This window comes from Oryctolagus cuniculus, chromosome 19, assembly GCF_051225735.1.
Source record: "Oryctolagus cuniculus isolate XC-2025 breed Fujian yellow rabbit chromosome 19, ASM5122573v1, whole genome shotgun sequence".
Lineage (NCBI taxonomy): Eukaryota > Metazoa > Chordata > Mammalia > Lagomorpha > Leporidae > Oryctolagus > Oryctolagus cuniculus.
In genome coordinates, this window is record NC_142885.1 from 23,042,264 (window position 1) to 23,048,372 (window position 6,109).

At 56.2% G+C, this 6,109-nt stretch overlaps 1 pseudogene; it reads left to right on the top strand.

Annotated features, from left to right (window-relative positions):
• The first annotated feature begins 355 nt into the window (after nucleotides 1–355).
• On the top strand, nucleotides 356–5,749 carry LOC149120415 (serine/threonine-protein kinase MARK2 pseudogene; annotated as a pseudogene).
• The last annotated feature ends 360 nt before the right edge of the window (nucleotides 5,750–6,109 follow it).

A 6,109-nucleotide genomic window follows, 5' to 3' on the forward strand; every position in this document is an offset into this window, starting at 1 on the left:
GACTATTTTCTCATTTTTTTAATGCTTTGACTTAGATAAGACTGTTATAAGACTTATTGATTAGCATTGTTACCATAGTTACCATAGTTGGTGTTGCTTTCCTTCACCATTTTTAGTATTCTGTGTATTTTATAACTTTTAATTCTTAGTTTTGATAGTGTTAGTGATTAGTATACCATAGTTCATAGAGTTAGCATTCTCTAGTAGAAATATTAGCATATTGAGTTGTCAATTTTGGTTACCATTTAGCTTGTTTGATTTCTGTTTGTTTCCCAGTTTTTGTTGTTACTTTAGGTGACTAGTAAGTGTTCCCAGTGTCAGAGTGCAGGGTGGGGGGTGGGGTGGGGATCCCACCATGGAAGGCCTCACCGCCTTCAGCAGTGAGGAGGAGGTCCTGGATGGGTACCAGGTCCTCAGGGTCCTCGGCCAGGGCGGTTTTGGGCTGGTGATGCTGGCCTATCATTGGGAAAGCAGGACCCAGGTGGCTGTGAAGGTTGTGGAGAATGGTGGCCAGCACTCCTGCAGCTTCCAGCAGTTGTGCACAGAAGCAGAAATAATGAAGGGGCTGCATCACCCTCACATCATTCAACTACTGCAGGTCAGACACACCACAGAGAGGGGCTACATTTTCATGGAGTGCGCAGTCAGGGGGGACCTTAGATGTTACATGGTAGAACGAGGGTACCTACTGGATGGAGAGATTCGTCAGCTATTTAAACAAATTCTATCCGCTGTGCATTACTGCCATTCGCAGCACGTGGTGCACAGGGATTTAAAGTTAGAAAACCTGCTTCTCGACGCCCACCTAAACATTAAGTTGAGCGATTTTGGTCTCAGCTGCAAACTGGCTGGTGGAGAGCGCCTGAAGAATCTGTGCGGGACCTTTGCCTACTGTGCGCCCGAGGAATTCTTAGGTGAGGAGTTCTGCGGGTACAAGGCTGATGGCTGGAGTGTGGGCGTGATCCTGTACGCCATGGTGGCAGGCTCACTGCCTTTTGTTGGAGAGGATTGTGTGGAGCTGCGGGCAGCCATCCTGTCTGGATACTACAGAATCCCCCACTATGGAAACCCAGAGCTGTGTAACCTGGTGGACAGCTTACTGACCCAGGACCCTGAGGCCAGGCCCACAGTGGCAGACATCATGGGCCACCCATGGCTCCATGCAGGACATGGAGCAGCTGGAACCAGTGACGAGTTTCTGTTTCTTCCCCAGGAGCAGGAAGGATGGGAATTCCCATGGGGCCTCTGCCCTCCACTGTGGCTTCATGAATGGGATGACCCCTTGCCCCCTGTGCCACGCTGGGGGATCTCCCAACAGCAGGGCTTCAGCATCCCAGAAATACATGGGCAGGGCCAAGTGGAGCCTGCAGTACCTCCTCAGGGTCCTGAAGCTCTAAGCTCCCTTGAGGACCTGGGATGCCAGCTGGGCCATCAAGCAGGCTCCCTGCCACCCAGGCTCCCAGCCAGTGCCTTGTGCCCAGGACTTCAGCAGGATCACAGCAAAGGGAAGCCCATGCCTCAGGCCATCCCCGGTGCTCAGAGCTGTCCCATTCTCCAGTGCCTCCAGGGACACTCAGGCTGCAACAGCAGAGCCCGTGAGTGTGCTGCTCTCAGCTCCCAACCACTGGTGCTTGCAGAAGGCCAGTCGGGGCAGACTCCTTGCCATGGGACTCCCAGTGTGAGCAGCAGTGAGTCCTGCAGGACAGACAGGTCCCAACGGGCCGTGTGGACAAGGAGCCCCGCTGCCTGTGCAGTCCTCAGCCAGGATGCTCTGTCCTCTCTTTCCACCACACTGAGCACCAACAGCAGTGAGGCTGATGTAGAAGTCAGGAGCGGCTCCCAGGGTGCCTCAGAGGAACAGAGCATCCCAGGAATGCAGCAGCAGGAGGAGGAGGCAGGGACCTCAGACACGCAGGCCAGAAAGGGCAAGGGGCGCCTGGGGATTGGCAGGAGGATCATCCAATGCTTCAGCTGGATGTGTTGTGTCCTGCCAGCCCCAGAGGAAAGCCCTTGAGTGCAGAGAGGAAAGTGGCCTCTTAGTAGCCTCTTGGGAAATGCCCCCGAGGAGGGGCCCTTCCCTGAGGAGTGAAGCAATGAAGGGATAGTCATGGACTCCTGTCTGGGAGGAGGGCAGGTGAGGAGGCAGTAAGAGAAACTGCAGGCAGAGAGGGAAGATATTGTTGCATTTTTCAGATGGCCATAAGGAAACATGTTTGCATGGTTAGGGGTCATGACCTTTTCCTAAGATAGAAGAACATGGTGTTGGATTTTGTTTAGAAGATTAATCCATGAACATCACTCCCTAGTTAAACTTCCTGTACGCAGGCTTTATTGGACCCCTCCCTTAGTCCCCCTTCTGGCTGGCAGGGGTGTCATTTTCTCACAAAAACCTACTTTTGCTTTTTCTCCCTCACCCTCATGATCCGTGTTGGGATTATGTGAGAGAAAGAATGGACTTGAACTTCCCGCAGCATCGTTGGTGCCTGACGTGGATGGACTCAGCTCCATGGGAAAGGTGAGTAAGGCAGACTGCTTCTCTGGTGTTTGGAAAACCCCTGATCTTCTACATACTCATTTATATTTTAGATTCCCCAGGTCTCTGAGCCAGTTCAAAGCGATTGGTGTGGGATGCTGGTTGTAAGATACAGGGCCCACGTTGGATGACACTCTTTGTCCTCCTCCCACTTTATTCTGTCTTTGATTATTGCCTGCACTCTGTGCTCAGGCGGCTCTCTGCCCTGGGAAGTCTTCTCACCCTGAGTTTCCTTCTCCAAGCCCAAGTTCCCAGGTCCCTGGATGAGAAACTCCTGTGACAACTTAGAGCTCCTAGATCTGAACTGAGGAGCCTGCATTGCAGACCGAGGTGGCCTCTCCCATTGAGCTGCCTTCTTGTGTGCCCCAAAGAACTCAGGACCCACATGTCTGGGAAGAAGTCACCTGGCACCTTAACTCGTGCCCATGCTTTCCGTTTTCCTGCCCAGGGTTTTCTTTGGCAAACAACATGTTGGAAGTCATTCCTGCCCAGAGCCATGCTCTTAAAGGTGACTCACAGGGGAAATTTCTATCGTCATGCCACACCCACGTTCCCCCTCTGCACATTCAACAGTCCTGCAGCAAGGACCACTTGCCCACCCTCCACACTTGGGCAACAAGAGAGTTAGTTGAGACCCCCTTTGTAGAGCCTCATTTCCAAGTTCAGACATGATGCAGGGACAGCAGGAGTGACAGAGGACTGAGGCAATGACTGCTAGGGACTGCGGGAACCCCAAAGACTCGGTGACTTCTGGGAGAATGGGGGGTCCTAAAACTCGGCTGCTGGGGGGGGCGAGGAAGGAGGAGGCAGCTGCTAGGGTCCACGTGGTGACCTAGTGATGCAGTGGCAGTGGGAGTGCCCAGGGAAGGAGCTGGTGGGGCCTGGGGACCATGTGGTGGGGCCTGGGGGCTGCACAGAGGGCTCAGGATAACCACAGGGGAGCCCAAGAAGAAGTAGGAAGAATCCTCACGCAATCATAGGGAGGCTGCTGGGGACCGTGCTGGGGGCCCCATGATGGGTGGCTCCTGGTGGCTGCACCCCAGTGCCCCAGCACAAAGACGTGGCTTCACTGGGTGTGCCTGAGGAAGCAGGAGGCAGCCAAGGCAGGCCATGAAGTGGTAGGTGCTGGGGAACTGTGTGGGGTGCCCAATGCTGCTCCTGGAGGGGGAAGAGGAGAGCAGGGCCTGGCCCTGGAGATTGAGGAGGAGAGTAGGGTCTGGCCCTGGTGGGTGAGGAGGGGAACAGGGTCCAGCCCTGGAGGGCAGCGAGTTGAGCTGGGCCCAGGCTCTGGTTTCAAGGTGGGGAGCAGGATCCAGGCCTGGAAGGTGACGAGCAGAGTGGGCCCAGGCCCTGGAATGCGAGGAGCGGAGCAGGGCCTGCCCAGGAGGTGAGGAGGGTAGTGGGGCCTGGCCCTGGAGGGAAGCCCTGAAGTGGGGCCCAGCCCTGGAGTGTGAAGGTTGGAGTGGGGCCCAGGTTCTGCAGGGCAAGGAGAGGTGCGGGACCCAGGCCCTGGAAGGCCAGGAGCAGAATAGGGCCTGGCCCTGAAGGTGAGGAGGGAAGTGGGGTCTGGCCCTGGAGGGAGGCTAGGGATGGGCCTGTGGGGAGAAAGGCCTGGCTCTGGAGGGGGAGGAGGGGAGCAGGCCCAGACCAAGGGTGTGAGGAGGCTTTCGGTGCCAGCACTGGAGTATGAGGAGGGGAACACTGGCCCTGGAGGTGAGGAGGGGAGCAGGGTCTGGCCCTGGAGTGAGGCCAGGGATGGACCTGAGGGGAGCAGGGCGTGGCTCTGTAGGGGAGGAGGGGAGCAGGGTCTGGACTTGGAGGGTGTTGAGGTTAGTGGGGCCCAGCCCTGGAGGACATGGAGAGGAGTTGGGCCAGGCCTGGTGGCTGGCTAGTGCCGTGCCCGAGGGGAGCAGGGCCCAGCTCTGTAGGGCATGAGAGGAGCAGCGGCCCAGCCCTGGAGGGTGGCCAGGGCTGGGCCTGAGAGGCAAAGGGTCCAACCCTGCAGGGTGAGGAGGGGAGCGGGGCCCAGCCCTGGAATGTGGTGAGGGGAGCGGGGCCTGGCCCTGAAGGACAGCAATGGGAGCTGGGCCCAGGCCCTGGTGGGCAACTAGGGGAGTGGGGCCCAGGCCCTGGAGGACAAGGAGAGTGGGGCAGCTCTGCTGGGTGTCTAGTGCCACACCTGAGGGGAGCAGGGCCTGGCTCTGTAGGGCATGGAGAAGAGAAGGAGCCCAGCCCTAGAGGGTGGCCAGGGCCCTGCCTGAGGGGATCATGGCCCTGGAGGGCAAGGAGGAGGGAGGGGTTTGTCACTGGAGCATGGCCAGGGCCCTGCCCGTGCCCTGGAGCCTATGTCCTGGGGCCTGTGACCTGTGTCCTGAAGTCTGTCCTGTGTCCTTAGCCTGAGTCCTTTCTCCTGTGTTCTAAGTTGTGTAGCCTGTATCTTGTAGCCTGTGTGTTGTGTTGTAGGCCTGTGTCCTGTGGCCTCTGCCCTGTGTCCTGTATCCTGTGTCCTATGTTCTGCAGCCTGTGTCCTGTAGCCTGTGTCCTCTGTCCTATGTCCTGTGGCTGGTGTGCTGTGTCCTGTGGCCTCTGTCTTTTTTCCTGTAGCCTGTGACCTATAGTTTGTCCTATAGAGTGTAGCCTGTGTGCTGTAGCTTGTGTCCTCTATCCTGTGTCCTGTGTCCATTAGCCTGTTCATGTGGCCTGTGTCCTTGTCCTGTAGCCAGTGTCCCATTGCCTGTGTCCTATAGCATGTGTCCTGTACCCCGTGTCCTGTGTCCTGTAATCCGTGTCCTGTGTCCTCTGGCCTGTTTCTTTCTGCATGTGTCCTGTGGCCTATGACCTGTGTCCTGCTGCCTCTGTCCTCTAGCCGGTGTCCTGTGCCTTGTTCCCTCTCTCCTTTAGCCTGTGTCCTGTAGCCTGTGTCTTGTGTCCTGTAACTTGTTTCCTGTGGCCTATGTCCTGTGTCTTGTGTCCTGTAGCCTGTGTCTTCTGTCCTGTGTTCTGTATCCTGTATCATGTGGGCTATGTCCTGTGTTCTGTAGCCTGTGACCCTTGTCGTGTTTCTTGTTTCCTGTAGCCTGTGTCTTATGTCCTGTGTTGTGTGTCCTGTAGCCTGTGTATTATGTCTGATAGTCTGTTTCCTTTGTCCTTTGTCCTATAGGCTATGTCCTATCCTCCGTGTCCTATGGCTTGTATCCTGTGTTCTGTGTCCTGTAGCTGTGTCGTGTGTTCCATATTCTGCATCCTGTAGCCTCGGGCCTGTGTCACGTGTCCTATGTTGTATAGCCTGTGCCCAGTGTCTTGTAGCCCCAGGCCTATGTATGCAACCTGTGTCCTGTGGCCTCTGTCCTCTAGCTGGTGTCCTATGTCCCCTAGCCTGTGTCCTGTGTCCTGAGCCTGTGTCGAGTGTCCTGTCGTCTGTGTCCTGTGTCCTGAGCCTGTGTCCTGTGTCCTGTAGCCTGTGGCCTGTAGTCTTTGTTCTAGAGCTGGTTTCTCTTTGTAGTAGCCTGTGTCCTGTGTACTGAAGCTGCTTTCTTGTAGCCTGTGGACCATGTCCTGTGGCCTGTGCCCTGTGCT